Source organism: Solanum pennellii, chromosome 2 (assembly GCF_001406875.1).
Source record: "Solanum pennellii chromosome 2, SPENNV200".
Lineage (NCBI taxonomy): Eukaryota > Viridiplantae > Streptophyta > Magnoliopsida > Solanales > Solanaceae > Solanum > Solanum pennellii.
Genome location: NC_028638.1, coordinates 22,276,316 through 22,293,691, shown reverse-complemented (window position 1 = coordinate 22,293,691; position 17,376 = coordinate 22,276,316).

Below are 17,376 nucleotides of genomic sequence, written 5' to 3'. Positions count from 1 at the left end.
AGAGAGGTCACGAGACCAAGACCTCTAGATTGTTAATCTTAGCAGTGGGTTGATATGAGGTTAAGCGTGAGAGTGTAACGTCCCTAAAACAAACTAGGTCAAGCTAGAGACTAACATTTGTTTTATGATTTTTCGAAGTCATATAATGGTTAATAGTAATTTCGAGGCAGTGTGTTAAGTTTGGAGGTGCTTGGAGGTCAAACGTCCAAGAACGTCCAAGATATTCGAAAAATAACCTTGAGACGTTCTTGTGTGTTCTAGTGTGCCTTGGCATGTTTTAAGTGTTTGTTTTAGTTCAAATTGACGTGAGAAGTTCCTAACATCTATGTGAGTGTGTTTATGTTAGAAACCTCTGGGCCTTACTCCCTAAGGACCAACCTACGGTTCCTTGAGGAGGACCCAACTTGTGGCATTAAAATGCCAAAATAGTCAGAAACCACAATGGGAAATCGACGCTCCTTTGTCCAGTTTAGTCCCGTCGATTGGGGAAGTTGATCCATAGTTAGGTATGGAAGCTTAAGACCCCAAAGGACCCTTTCTTGACCAAAATGACAGAGTGTCAGCACGGTCATTGTTTGGTCAAAGGGCCGTTATTTGGTCCGTCGATTGACACATGCAGATTCTTCACATGTCTTGGCTAAGCCAAGGGATTTTTGGGAATTTCAGCTAAAATTGTAAAAGTAGTTCAGGCGGTTACTTAGGGTCTTTTTTGTTATTTTAAATGATTAATATGTCTTGAACCTATAGTTGAATTCACAATTAGATTTCGAAAACCCAAGACCCCAAATAGAATCCTTCAGAACTCCATCTAAGTTTGAGGGAAGGTGAACCTCGTATCTTGATTTGTCCATCGAATATTCTTCATTTTCGTGGATTTTAATCAATCAAGTTACAGTGTTTCATCCTTGAACTCCCTTTCTTCAAGGAGCCTAACATCAAAGGCTTTTCTAAGACTTCTCAAAACATGAAATTTTTCTAACCATGGGTTCTTTCGTAAAACGATTAGAAACAATGATTTATGATGCAATTGATGTTAATGGAATTATTTAAGATCAAAATTCCTATGAACCCATGCAATTAATAAAATCGTAATTTTGGCTATACTATGGATGATTTGATCATGGACTTATCTTACTGAATTTTTCTGTAGTTTACTTTGGGCTATTGAATTATTTAAAGATCATGCTAGAATTGTCTATAGGCTGGCTTAATTGGACGATTTTCATATTGTATCTTGATGGGTCATAGTATGGTTCGATTATATGTTTGGAATTGTGTTAACACTATTGGTAAAAGCTTTTGTGAATTGAATTGGTTAGAATGACTATGGATTGGAATTGTTCTTGATGGAATGGTGGTATGTTGAACTAACCTCTTCTATATTGTGTAGTATAGGTATTGAATTGTGTTGATTCATATGGAAAACTTATGTTGGTGGTGCTTATGTGTTATACTTATGAAAAACATGTCCTTGTCGACATTACTTTATGAATTATGATATTGTTATATTATGACTTGTATAGGTGATCAATGTGAAGGCTTATTTGGTATATGTGTATGAATAAAGTGAAAGCATATGTTGTCCTACTTGATTATAGGTGATCATTCTAGAATAGGGTGATGTCTCTAGTTGTATTTCTAGTGTATCTTTCTAGGTAGACTTGATTGTTCTATCATGATACTTGAATATTATTGTATAGTTTACATGATAATCATGTGTGTGTCTTGTTTTGTAGACTATGTCCCTCTACTTGATACATGTTAAGTCTGTGAATATGAACATCTTGACTTAGTAAGCTTAAGCACCTTTGTCTTGTATATGTATGGATGAATGTTTAATGAATGTCTAGGATCAGTAGACCTATGATGGTGAACTTCAAGGAATGACTAGTAAATGACCTTGAACATGTAAAGAAGTCCTAGGATGTGGAGCCTTCAATATCGAAATAAGGTAGAGATGTCCTTGAAGTTGAAAGCCATAGTGGTATCCTTCTTGTGTGAATGGTGGAATTAGGGATAGGTTGGCTGGAAGGGAATGAAATCATGTCTAAGAAAGTCATTGATCTATCCTTATTGACCATTGAGTGAAGAGCTAGAGGACCCTTCTTTGGTAGGTGCATTATTGTTAGGTAATGACTAAGAGATGGTACCTTTTCCTATGCCCTTATGGTATTGAACTTACGCTATGAGAACATGAATAGCATGGAGAGTATATGCTTGTGGTAGTAGATTTACTTGATAAGGAAATTATAGTGCAAAGAAGCCCTTGATATATCCTTAACCATGTGCCTACATGGGATGTGTCCTTGTTCTACCTTGGACAATAGAACACCCTCCATCGGAGTAGGATAGATTCTTTATTCCATCCCTAGTTAGTATGGTAGATATTGGTTAATGCCTTTTATCATCATGTGGTATATATTCTAGTATTGGATAATTTCTACAATGTTTAGGTAGTTGAATTATACGCTATCTAGACATGGCATGAGTAGGCTTTGAAGATGCTTGTATGTAGGTTCCCTAGGTGTTTTGCAAGACCATTATGTGAAGTCCTTAATGGAAGTGATATCTCTTAATTGACTTAATGAATGATAATGACTTAAGTTAATGTAAGTTAAAGATAAGGATCCCTATCAAAGGTATCTTTAAGGGTTGCTTAAGTAGGCTTGAATAGGGTGTATGTGCGGTCTCTTCATGTTTTACTCAAGTGAATCATAGAGTAACCTTAGGCGGTGCATTAATTGGTGAAAAGAGAATAATATTGTCTCAAGTAGTCTTAAGGATTATTTCTGTGTGATTGAACTGGGTGTATGTGTGTCTCTTCTTGTCTTACCTAAGTAAGTCTTAGGATAACCTTTGGTAGGAGTGTTATAGGCTATATGGTTTGAAGTGTTGATAATGCTATTATGTGGGTTACTTGTAATATGACTTATACGTTATGTTTATGTGGAATGTGGTTCTTATACTTATGTTATGAAGTTTTCCTCAAAAGAGCATAAAAGAGTATGTTTTATACGAATGTCCTTGTAGCATTGTTTTAATGCATGTCAAAACACCTAGTGCATTCTGATGAACTAATTCCATATATTGTCTTAATCTCTTAAGGTGTTGGTGTAATTGAGAGGAGCCATTGGAAATGAAGCTTGGATATTAGCATCCTTTCAAGAAAGTTGTCGTATGTCCTTAATTGATTCGAGGACATAACTATGTTTAGCTTTTTGTTTCAAACACATTGGAATAGACTTAGATATTTTTTATTTTGTTGATGCATAGGTTGTGACCCAAGATATTCATGCGTCTAAGATGGAGTCAATGAGACTTAGCATTTCCTATCTTTTCTATACAAGAGATTTGAGATAATGTTGTGAAAAGTTTTAATTTCGCACAACTTTCATATATGTATCCGACGAACGGTGTCTAAGGGATTGTATGAGACCTATGAGAGGTCGAATAAGCCGTGTCGGGATTTGATAATATCATTTCTTCTAGGGTATACTCTTGGGTCGTTACAAAGTAGTTGAACCCTAGTACCATATCCTAACACTCAGCTCGAGAGTGTAAGTGGGGTAAGCCGTAGGTTGGTTTTCATGCGGCAAATGGGTGTTCAAGAGGAACCCATTTGGAACGGGGTAAGTTGCTCGACTGAGAACTTATTTCCAATTAATACAAAGCCTTGTCATGATTCTCTAAATATTTTCTATTGAAAGATTGTACCCAATAATTTATATTAACATGTATTGTTGTAACAACCCATGAATTCCCCCTCATACTTGATTTTCCTTTACTTCTTAATGTTTTTACTACTTCTTATAAACCTCCATTTCATATTTGGCACTTTCGCGTCACCCCTTTTTTAGTTCATCATGTTTTATTCATAAATCTTATTAGCTACGACTTATTATAATGTAATTTTGGTTATCTACATATTCTCGAAACCTCTCTATTTGGACAAAACCCCAACTCTCAGGTGGGTTAATATATTATGGACAATCATAGACACTCGAACCGTAGTTAGTGTCGTTTGTCACTATAAGCATCACTATAGCAGGGTGGAATACCGGTTGGAACTCTAACAAAGTAGAAGAATGGAGAAGATACTATCAAGAATGGCCTAAGAAATGTGATCCTTGTTAAATAAAGGATGATTACAAAGAGGATCACACTCAATCATGTAAGAGACAGAAGTCAATGGGGAGTGCAAGTAGTCTCCGAACGGACAATTTGTTTTCTCGCATCCTTGAAAAAGTTGAAGGATAATATGACTTATTAAAATGGATGACACCCAATTTCTCATAATTTAATAATAAAATGAACTCTCACGCTGCTGCAATCAAGCTACTTGAAGATTATTTAACTCAACATTTTATACAATTGGGACCAAAAATAATCGAGGGACGGACAGACCATACACATGACAATTTTGGGTGAGGATGGTGATAGAGATCTGTTTGTGGTTACTTGTAGTTGAAAGGTAGTGGTAGGTGAAATGAAAGTTAATGATAAATCCCAAGCCCATGAATAAGACAATTGTATTCATGATTAAGAGACACTCATCAAAGAAAACAGCCAAAGAGATACAAAAAGATGTATGAAAAAGCACCCCAAATCTCAAAATTGGTTGAACCTCTCCCCTGAAATATGTTCTCCGTTTCCCAACGTATAAGAAGAAAAATGACAATGGACATTTCAACTTGATCTTATTGATGTTCAAGACATTAATGATTATTTCCCTCTAGTTGAATCATTGTAGAATATTGCGGGTTATAACATGTTTTTAAAGGTGTTAGTCATAAAGAAAATAAGCTTAGACATAAAATAGCTGAAGTTTTTCATAGTTGTAGTGAAATTATTAATAATTGATGAATAAAAAGAAAGAAGATCCCAGTGCTTTCACCTTCCTTGCACTTGGTATGATCCAATTTGCCAAAGGCCCTATGAGATTTGGGAGCAAGTATCAATCTAATGCCATACTCAAGCTATTAACGACTCGGGTAGTGTAGATATAAATACTCAAGAACAAGGCTTCTGATGAAAGGCCGATCGATCAAGCACCCCGTGGGGATACATTATGATATCTTTGTAATGGTTGACTGATTCATATTTCCCGGTGATTTTATCATTCTTGACTTCGAGAGTGATGCTAAAATTCTCATTATTTTTGAAAGATCATTCTTAGAAACTGGGAGAGCATTTGTGGATGTTGAAAGTGGAGAATCAAAATTGCAGGTGAATTAAGATGAAGTCACCTCTAATGTGTGTAAGTCAATGAATCACTCTAGTGGTATTCATGTGTTTTAACTATTTATGTAATTGATGAAGCATTGGCTAGTGTGATCCATTTGGTGTGTATGAGATAATGACTTTCGGCTGTGCTTGCAAACAATTATGAGTATGAAGTCCAAAGTTACGATGAGGTAGTAGTTGTGCTTTGGGTTTGGGGAATATTCAAAGACTCCATTGAAGCGGCATATTGATAAAAAAATTGAAAAAATCCTCTCACAGAGCCACGAATGGAATAACCACCGAAGATTGAGTTGGAAGTTCTCCCTTTCTATCATTGATATGCATTCTTGGAGGAGAGCAATACCTTACCCGTAATCATTGCAACTTATTTTCTTGAATGGAGAGTAAAGTTTCTTCTTAATTTGTTGATAAGATACATCAAAGCTATGGTATGGATTATAACTGACATTGTGGGGATTCCACTTGGCATTTGCACTCACAAATTTAGCTTCGTAGCAAATGTAAACTGAGTGTTCAGCGTCAAAAGAGATTTAACCCGCTGATGCAAGATCTGGTGAAAAAAGAGATAATAAAATTTTTAGATGCATGTGTGATCTACCCTATTGCGGATATCAAGTGGGTGAGTGCAATACAAAGCATATAAAAAAAAGGGGAGGCATCGCAGTTGTCCTAAATGAAAAGAGGGAGCTTCTTTCTATGATATCGGTAACTTGATGGCGAGTATGCTTAGATTACCGTAAGTTGAACTTGTGGCCTAAAAAAGGTCATGTACCTATTCCCTTTATGGGTAAAATTCTTGATCGTCTTTAAGAAAGATGATGGATTGCTTTTTGTCTGGGTACTGCAGATAAAATAAAATCTCTATAGCTCTAGAAGATCGACATAAAACACTTCCACTTTTCCATATTTGACGTTTGCATTCAAAATAGTTTCAATTGGGTTATTTAGTGCTTTGGCAATGTTTCAACATTGCATGCTATCTATTTTGTTCATATTGTAGAAGATTCGATGGAAGTGTTCATTGAGGAATTCTCAGTTGTGGGTGACACTTTTGAAGCATGTTTGGGGCAGGTCCTTCAAAAATGTGTGGAGACAAACTTGGTCCTCCAACTTCATGGTTAGAGACAATATAGCTCTTGGTCTCCAAATATCAAAAAAAGGGCTGGAATTTAATATATAAAAGATCAAAGTAATTTAGAAGGTACCACATCCAATCTTGGTTAAAGAGATTCATATATTTTGGGACATGTCAGATTTTACTGGTGATTCATGAAATACTTTTAAAAAATTGCACAACCTTTGTGAAAGATCGTCTAGAAAGAAATAGAACTTAACTTTTTTGACGCATGTATCACAACTTTTAAGTGTCCGAAGAGAATTTGATTTCCACCCAGGTTATAATTAGTCCTGATTGGTCAGTACTCTTCAAAATGGTGTATAATTCCAGTGGTACAATAGTAGGTTTCATGTTGGGGAAAAATTCAACAAGATATTCCACCCCATTTACTAAGCAAGAAGAACTCTAAATGGTTCTAAGCGTAACTATACAGTTACAAAGCAACAACTACTTGTGGTGGTATCTGCATTTTAGAAAGTTTGCGAAAACATTATTGTCAGGCCTGGGGAGCACCCCTTAATCGTAATCGGCGTCTTCGTCCTTTTAGAAGCCTAAAACAAGCCCTTGCATACATCATTGCATTTCATAGGTCAATGAAAATATGGAAAATTAAAAACATTACATATGAAGTTTACTTAGTCTTCTTATTTATCAAAATAGAGTACATCGTCTTACACAAAGCAATCAATCATAGGAGTATAAGATTTGGGACATAGCCCTTACAACATTACAAAAAGTCTCATAAGACAATACAACCTAGTGTTTACTATATTGGAAATGAACAATGTCTTTAGTCTAATCAAATGACATAAACTAGAGTAGTAGGCTTATCATTGGACTTGGGGACTTACCAACTTTGGGATCTATCCAAGCTTCTTCCTTGAAAATCTTCAATGGCCGGAACCTACATTATCTTACAAGTAGAGAGAATATGGGTTAGTACAAATCACATGTACTAAGTATGAAGACATATGCAAGTAAAACATTTAGAAACGTGTTAAAAAGGACATTTTGTTTAAAGTATGCTAAGTCCCTTTAAAAGTCTTTATGCACATCCCAGCACATACAAGTCCATAATATAACAATAATGAACTATATTCATATTCATATCAAATAGTACATCATAGTAAAGACATAATAAATATTTCATGTTTAGAGTACATTTCATCAATACCCTACAAGACCTTATCTATAATCCCAATTCAAGTCATGTACTGTAATGTCTATGTGAAGACCCATACCCCACGTAAACTTAGTTAATTAGCAAAGAGACCACAAGTATTGCCCTTACATCATATAGGATCATAACAAGTGTTTTGAACCCCATACATTACGATCTACACAAACAACATGTATATCAAGTGAATGCAACTTCATGTGAGACCAACATTATATAGTTACAACATTGAGAATTTCATTCATAACATATGTATGCAAATAAAACACCCTAAGAATCCCCTCAAGGTCCACACGTGCAATGTATAGGTGTCAAATTCCCTTACCTACACTAGTGTACCTCTCAAGTTATCCTAGTTATAATGCATATTTATACTTCCATTAATTCATTTTACTTTCGGGAAACTTTTCCATAACTGGCAATAGACCATGTGAGGTAAAAATCGAATTTGGTGTCAACCCCTCACACTGAAAGGAGGTCATCCAACTTGCCAATGTAGGACATATACATCATAATAATGTCTATGTGGATCCACTAGATAGGTTTTCCTATGGGTGCACAGAGTTAAGGAAGTAGGAGATTGTTTTTATAAACTCTCTTTACGCTAATTTGCATTTCTAGTTTCCATCTCATGAGACACATGGTGAACCTACCTTCCTCATTGGAAGGTACACCTATCATTGTCAAAATCACTCGGTGCTAAGCTACATATTTCCTTTTTGAAGTATTGGAGAGTCTTTCTTAACGTTAGTTTTCTATTACAGGTCTTAGGCGACCAACTCTTTGTATAAGCTAATCGTAGCTCATAGGTTATAGAATGTGAACTTCCTTTCATCACAACCCAACATTTAGTGAGAAGATTATATCATAATTATAGTAATAAGATTCATCTAGGAATTACCTTCAATCCCTCATAGCAACACACTTATCATCATCTCACAGTTAATCACATCCATAACATGCTATCATATTCATAATCCCATCCTCTTTCTATCATACCCACATATTTGTACCTCAATTGAGCAATAACATCATGACTAGACTAATAAAATTAAAGTAAATTATTGAAGGTCTTGAAATTCATACCAATGGCACTTCCAAGATTGTTATCCAAGATATTACACTCAATTTAATAAACAGTGACAAATAATCCAATCAACATCATCATATAATAATAAACAATAAAATAGTACATTAAATTTCATATTCCTCAATCACAAACCAACCTATAACACAAGTTAGGGTTAAGAGAAGAAGAGAATTCATGGGACTTTGTAGAGATTTAGATCAAGGCGTTAGGTAATACATCAAACTAAAAAAACTACACATAAATCATCAGTAATAATTGAATTAAGACTATACAATTTCATATGTAAAGTAGACCCATGAAATTGGATGAAAACAATGTTTTTGATGTACATTGAAATCAAATCTTTTAAGAGCCTTATGGGGAGAAGTTTCCCAAGAGTGAGTAGCCTCCATAACATGAAATTCTTGAAGAATGATGAAGTAAAGTCTTGATCTTTTTTCCCTAGGATGAACTTGACCTTGTTCTTCAACGGTGGTTTTTGAAGTAGTGAATGGAACTAGAGAGAAGTGGGAGTTATTTGGATTTTGGGATTTATGGAGTGTTAGGTTAGTTTAATGACTTAGAACTCTTTTATAGCCCAGAACTAACTAATTATAACCGTACCTAAGTGTTAATTAATTAATTACTTAATTTCCTAAAACACCCTTAATTTAATAGTGTTGAAGTAGTTAACTAGGGGTCAAACGACGACTCCAGATCGACGCCCCGTCAACAAAACCACAGCCCGTACTGGTCAAACATGGTTTGGGACAGAGGCTACTTTTTGGGAGGCTTTGGAGATATGGTTAAGTGTGGACCAACGTCAATCAACGATAAAGAATCATTGAATGGACGGCTCGTCTTTTCTCTCGTTGTTGCACACTGTCTTTTGACAGTTGGTAGGGTCAATTGTTTGGGAACTCCTCATGGTCCCTTGTGGGGGTCCTTGGGGTGTCGTACCCGAACGTCTTGACCCTAAACATACTCTAAGGTGTAGTCTAATACTTTTCACCAATGTTTACCTTTATATGACTCTTCAAACCCCTTGAAATTCCTAAAGGCACACTAGGTAAATATCACTAGTCTTCAGATGTCGTGGTCATTTCTTGATGTTTAGGCTTCAACACTTCCTAGTCAAGTTAATTACCTTCATTTAGGCCTAGAACAACTATTTTAAGGACTTAGACACTAGATGAGACTCTATCCTAGGTCCTTAGATTTTCGAGGTCTAACAATATCCCCCCTTGGGATACATTATTCTTTGAATTACACTTTAAACATCTTTTTTATTGAAATTATGACTCACGACTAGAAGCTTCATAAGTCTATGATACATAAAACAATTCAATAAAAAAGTAGAAAACATTTAATACTTTATAAACACAATAATGCAACATTTATAAGATAAAAATCATGTCAACTACAAAAAATGCACACATTTCATTATTTCATATTATGCAAGGAGGAGTGTCCTCTTCCTTATTATATAACTCACATGTTCAACAAGGAACAATACTTTAAGACCCCAAAAATGAATTAGGTAAAGCTAGATCCTAACATGGTTGTCATGATGATCCAAGATCCTAAATTTGTTTATAATTTGGTTTTTAGGAAGTTCCTAAGAGTTTAGGTGCATTGGAAGCCAAACATCAAGGGACGATCAAGACGTTCGACGACTAAGTCACCTATGTGCCTCATCTGTGGTTTTATGTGTTTATGTGTTATTCATGAGGTTTTAAAATCCTTAAATGAGTTATTAAGGTTTATATAGGCAGTGTGTCAAGTTTCGTGAAGGTTGGAGGTCAAACGACCTTGACGTTAGAAAAGTTTGACTTGAAATGACCTTGTGTATCTATGCATGTTTCATGGAGTTTTACTTTTCATTTTGGATGAAATTAATGTGGAGGTCCTAAACTTGTATAGAAACATATTTGGGTTTGAAACGTCTGGGAAAACATCCCCAAGGACCATCCAAGGGTCCTTGAGGAAGGACCCAAGTTGGTGACGAAGACTGCCCAAGGCAGCCCACCAACGGATGGCAATAGATACCCAGTGGGTCAGTGGACGCCCCATTGTTGTTGTCTCGTTGATTGAAACTTATTTGTGGGAGAGAAGGGACCAAATACAAGCCTCATTCCCAGACTACGGACCAACAGGATGGTCCGTTGGTCAAGGGACGGGATGTCGATGGTCCATCCGTCGTTTGGGTATATCCCTACCTAGGCCACTATAAATTCAAGGGGTGAATTGGTGAATTGACCCCCACATTCACCCCACGTTCCAATAAGACTTTGGACGATTGTTTTGAATGTTTATGGGATTTTTAATAGTATTTAAGTGGTTAAACTCTCATTTAAACCATAAAACCTAAATTAAAACACATTCCCTCCGAAAGTTTCTTCGAAAACCTCCACGAGAGCTCAAGGTGCAGATGGAGCTTGAAGATGGTTCTTCAATGGAGTTATTCTTCAATTATCATTGGGGTCTGCTAATAAGGTATGTGGGTTCCTGATATAAGGCTTGCTATCATCCTAGAGACAATTTCAAAGATGATTTTCAAAGATTTCAAAAAGATAAAAAGTCCAATTTCTACTCCAAGTCTTGGGTTCTTGCAAGAAAAGTTTCTAACATTAAGATATGATATTATTGATGTATAATGATGTTTTCCAATGAAATTCTCCTTGAACCCTTCACCTGCAAAAATCTCTTAATTTGACTAAAATATGGGCTATGTGATCATGCTTTGATATTAATGAATTCAGTTGTAGATTGTTATGGACTTTTGATTCATGTATAGATTATGATTGATTAGTTAATAGGTTGTTTAAATTTGATCAATTCAGTATTTTATATTCTTAGATCTATTGAATATTATTCTTATAGAATTTATATTGATTTAAGGCTTATGATTTGTAGTGTAATTTTCTATGGGCTATTGAATGATATAAGGATTTTATTCAATTGATGTCTAAATTGGTCTTAGATTGATAATTATATATTGAATTGACCTAGATTCATTGAGTATTATTGTTTATGTATTTAATTGATGTCCATGCCCATGGTAAGAGTTTTATGGTATCGAATTGGATGATTTAGCATGGTGAGATTTAATGGGTTGTAGGCTGCCGTAACTCTCTTAAATATTATGGATAGTCTTGTATTATAATGTTAATTGGTATGGTCCACTCATGGTGGCGGTGCTATTTTAATTTATTTGTCCTTGTAGGCGTTACTTTATGCAGTATGATGATCATGGCCTTGTCGGAACTACATTAAGTATAATGATGATTTATCTAGATTATTTATGTAAAGTATGAGCATACCTATCTATATGCAAAAAAATGTTAAAGTATGTGTTCTTTCTATGTATGTTAGGAGATGATGTAGACTATGGCTATGTATTTATATCTGTAGTCTTAGGGTTGATGCATGATTGTTCCTACTTGACTATATGAGTCTATTATCGTTATATTAATGATGATATGATAGTGAATAGGATGACATAAAGATGATAATGGTTATTACTAAGTGACTTAAAGAATGACACGTAATATGTGTTAAACTGAAGTATGTTGTATCTTGTCTTGGTTAGCTTATGTCCCTTACTTGATGCATGTATGAATGTAAATATGAGATGTCTTGACCTAGGATGTTGTGACCTTGAATGATGTTAAGAGGGTCTTTATGTAAAACCTTAAATCTAGTGATAAAGTTATGAACGTTGAAGTCGAAAGCTGTAACGTTATCCTTCAACTAAAGAAATGATAGACTTAAGGTTGATTGTATGGAATGACATCATATAAAACCTTAGGAAAGTAATGATGAGCTTCTTGCCGCCATTGGAAGGTAGCTGTAGAGGTCCTCTTTGGTAGGGTGAATGTGATTGGGTTATGAACTTGATATGGAACCTCTTTATATGAACTTCTAAATGAAAATTACTCTATGAGAACAAAGTCTAGCACTGAGTGTGTATGGTAAGGGAAGTAGTTCTAGTTAAAGAAAGAGACTAGATTACAAAGCACACCCTTCATATTCTGTAACCATGTGCCTACATGGGCCGTGTCCAAGTTCTACCATTTGCAAGTAGAACACCCTCGTCGGAGTAGGTTAGAACTTCTGATTCCATACTATCCTACCATGTTCTATGTCGGTTATTGACTATTATCATCATATGAGATACCTAATAGCATTAAAGAAGTTCTGTGGAGTTTAGGTGGTGGTATGGGACGCTATCTAGATATTGCACAATAGGATTTGAAGATGTTAGTGAGAGTCCCTAGATCTTGTCCAAGACCATTACATGAATGTCTTCATGTGATGAATGAGTCTTAAATGAACTAATGAATGTAATTAATTAAGTTAAGAAATTATGATAAATGAATAAGTAATTATATAGAGTAGTTAAGGGTCGTCTAGTTAATGTGTGAAGGGGGCATAGGAATGGTCACTTCGTATCTTACCTAGATATGTCTTGAGAATGACTCTTATTATATTGTTATGTAGTGATTAAATGGCTTTGATGTCATGTTTATTGATTTATGATGTTGTTAAACCCTTATTGGGTTGAGTTAAGGGTTGATGGTAAGACCTAGATGATAGATTATGAAGGATACTTGGTATGTCTTAAAATCCCTATTCCTTACTTCAACTGTGGTTAATTGCGATAAAGTGATGATATTGGATTGAAGTGTATCTTGTATTAAGATTTATAGGGTTTGTACGATGTTGAATTTTAATGTCTTGACAATGATTTGTGAGGTTTTGTCTAAGATGTAAATGTTACAGGCATTGTGATGATTTACAAATTTTCCATATTATGAAGTGATATGTAAATGTGATAAGCTCACTTATATGTCTTGTAATGAAAGTACTATACTCATGCAATTCTCATTGAAATATGGTGATGATGATTATACAAGGGATGGAACCTATGACCTAGATTAAGATATGATGTTTAATAACTACATTAAATACATTTCAAAAGGGGCTTAGCTTAGCACCGATGAACATGACAATGGGAGGTGATGACTTTCCATAGAGGAAGATTCACTCTATAGTTCAACATGAGGTGTTAACTCCCCTATAAAGGGATACTCATCCTATGGATTCCCATGAGATAATGCTCCAATTTCCAAGTGGCATGTAGAGAGTTCATACCTATCTCCTATTTCTTGAACTATGTTGTCACATAGGAAAACTAGTCTAGTGGATCCACCTAGAAATCTACCTTTATGTTTGGTTTTACTTTGGCCGGTAGACCATCTTTCATCGGTGTAAGGTTTTTAAAGCACCGGATTCCACACATAGATATTGTGGTCTATGTCGGTTAAGGAAAGTGTTCCCCAAACTAAAATGGATTAATGAAGACAAAACAAACTAAAGGGGCTTAAGAGGTTTGAATTAGCATAGGTAGTGGTATGGGACTCTACCTATGCCTTGCACTAGTTTTCCTTAAAGTAAGCCTTAGGAGGATGTTCTTATATATGAATATGCTTATAATTTTACATGATATTTATATGACGATATAGCTCATTGATGATACTACATGATGATTGGTTTCACTTATGAACATGTATCGATCTCTATTATTGAAGTACGATGATATGTTCTCTTAGTGATATTCTATGTGAAGTTGGATATTAGTCACGGTCCTTGTTGAGATTACTTTATTGAGTAAGGTTATGGGGATTTTCTTTGGTGTTGCACTTGCTGACTTAATAAGAGTTCATGGGTAATTGTATTGCTTTGTTTATATTGTAATGAACTCTTATTTATGCTTGTGCATATTATACTTTATGATAGAGTTTCTTTAACTATGTTTTAAATTATGTGACATAAATGTTTATTTGACTATACTTAGAATTGTTGGTCTTTTCATGTACACGCTTTTGACTTAATGAATATGACTTAATGATTGGTATTGTCTTCTTGAATGTGCATAAGACATTTCAAAGTAAATTGCCTACTTTAATGAAATGTGTCTTTTTAGCATGATTTGATAAAATGTGCTAACATGATCTCGTACATAGTACAAGTGGTGTACTAACCACATTTTCTCCCTTTTCCCCCAACGTTTTAGGTGTCGGTAGTTGAAGGGCTTTGAGACGACATTGAAGGAAGACTTGGAATTTTTATTCATCATAGTTGGGTAGGTCCTCACTTTCTGAGGGCAATGCCAATATAAAGATTATGAAGTTATTTTAGTTTTAAGGCTCTTATGTTCTTTCCTTTTCATTTGAGTACTAATCATTATATAGTGTATATTTTGCTTAATTACATTAATGTATGGTCTAGTCCCTAATTGTTATACTATTGTTAGATAGTTATGAGAGGAGATTTTAATTTGCTATGTTATATCTTTTATCTTATATTTCTATGTGCAATAAAAGTACAATGCTAAGTAATCTTCCTATACAAAAGGGTCTATGTATACTCGATATGTATATTATGTGTATGTAAAGGTCTATGTAAACCTGAATGTAGAAGTACTGAAAAGTATCAAATTTTCCATATTTTTTACCTATGAATGTAACGATGTAAGCTAAGAGTCTAGTCTTTGTTCTCAAAGAGGACAACGACGCCCGTTATGTCTAGGGCATTTTCCACGTATGTGGCACTCAGCGAATAGAACTATGCCATTATATGTTCACTATTATATACTTGTGTTACGATCCCCCCATGTGTAATGGTATAGAAATGTTATTTGCAAAAGCAAGTGTGGTGAATCCTCCTCTTTGTAATTTGAAGTCAATTGTGTCATTAAGATCTTAAACTAATGTGTTGATGTTACATAGCTCCTTACGTCATTGTTATTGCCTTGAAATGTTATTTTCATGTCTTGTTTAACTTGTTAGTATTTCCATGTCTCCAAAATGAATATAACCACCAAAACAACATCTCAAAAGAGTTATGATCATCCATAGAACAATCCCAAAAGAGTTATGAACTGATAAACAACAATATCAAATACTAAAGAATCTAAGTGAAGAAATCAGTAGGAGCACACGATGCTCAACTACTTTTGGTTATCTTAAGTTTGATTCAGAGCTTTACTTAGTCCTTGGTAAATTCATTTTGTTATTGTATCATAGTTGAAGGCTAAGGCGGGGTCAGTCCCGACCTATTCTAGGTCTGGTATCTTTTTAGAGGCTTTTTAGATGTATGCATATGGTGTAGTTGTGTCCTAAAGAGTTGTGGCCTCAACCGCCAAGTCTTGGATATAAATTTTGGCCTACTTATGTTTGTTTGTAACGTTGCGTCCTATGTGAACTTTTCACGATTGTTATAGTTATATGCATAGTAAGAACATGTTACATGTTTGGTCTCTCGAGCCTTTATTACATCGGGTGTCGGTATGTGAAAATGGGATTTGAGGCATGACATGTATGCTCAAAAAATTGAGTAGTACAAGCTTAGGGAGATGAATATAGATTGAAAGAGACTTAGGTCGTATAACTCAAGTCAACCTAAGTCTAAGAAGAGGTTCTATAATCAAGAATCTTCCTTGGGGAACAAGTATAGGGTTTCCATTAAGAATTCTCAAGGAGGTGGCCATGCTTTTTAGAGGCGTAAGTGTACTTCATGTGGGAAGCAACACATGGGTAGGTGTCATGCCTACATGTTTTGTTGCTTTGGATGCGGTAATAGGGGTTATTAGATGGGAGATTTTCATAACATCAAGGATAAGGGGAAATAGGACAACCAAGCTCACTGTGATGGACTAGATCCTAATGCTCCAAAGAAGAATTGTTTCTATGAACTTCAAGAAAGCAAGGGAGCTTATCCGGAGTGAATCTATTGGTAAGTCATAAGTTCCTTATGATTATTTTGATTTTCTTTAGATGAGTTTACCCTATGTAGGGGAGAATGAGTTGAGTAGGAGGGTAGTTTTTATGACCGACAAGTACACCCTAAAAGTTAGGACAACCCTTAGGTTGAAACAAAGTGTACTTGACCTTCGAATGTCTTGAATTATCCTCTTAGCTATCATTCCATACATAATACATGAAAAGTAGTGCCGAATTTAAAAATTTTCATGATAAATAACAAAAGGAAAATATCTATTATAAATACTATAAGATAGTCTCATCGTTACAAGCCAACTTAAAGACACGACATAATTATCATAGGGAAACAACTCTTTACTTTGAAAGAAATACATAAATAGTCTTATGAAAGTCTTAAAGAAGAAGTAAAGACTATATATTACTAGTTCATAGCTTAAGATTATAGACTTAGGTCTAATTTTTATCTTACATCATAACCTAGGTCAATTTCTCAAGAACTAGCATGATAGGACTATAATTAATCCGAATCTATTCATGATTGGTAAAACAACATCATGGGATACTAATTCAACAGATAACCAATTCAAATGAACCAAAATTACACAATTCAAATCGAGATTACCACGTAAGGTTAAGGGGAATAGATCATCTTCTACAAACTAGACCAATCCCTCAAGAATTAATGTAATATAGTAATAATGAATCATAATTTAATCATTAAATTCCAAAGAAACCATAAAATCAATTTGAAAGATCAAATTTAAGATTGGAAAAGACCTACTTGAATTTTATACTTTTGAAATCAATTTGATGGAACTCTTTGGGGAAAGAAGTCCCAAAGGTGAAAGGAATCACATAACTTGTTTTTTGATGAAGTTTGATGTAGAAACATGATCTTTTGCATCCCTATAACCGACCTGTAACTTGGTTCGATGGAGTTATTCAACTTGAGAGAGAAAGAAGAGAGAAGGTAGATAGTTTG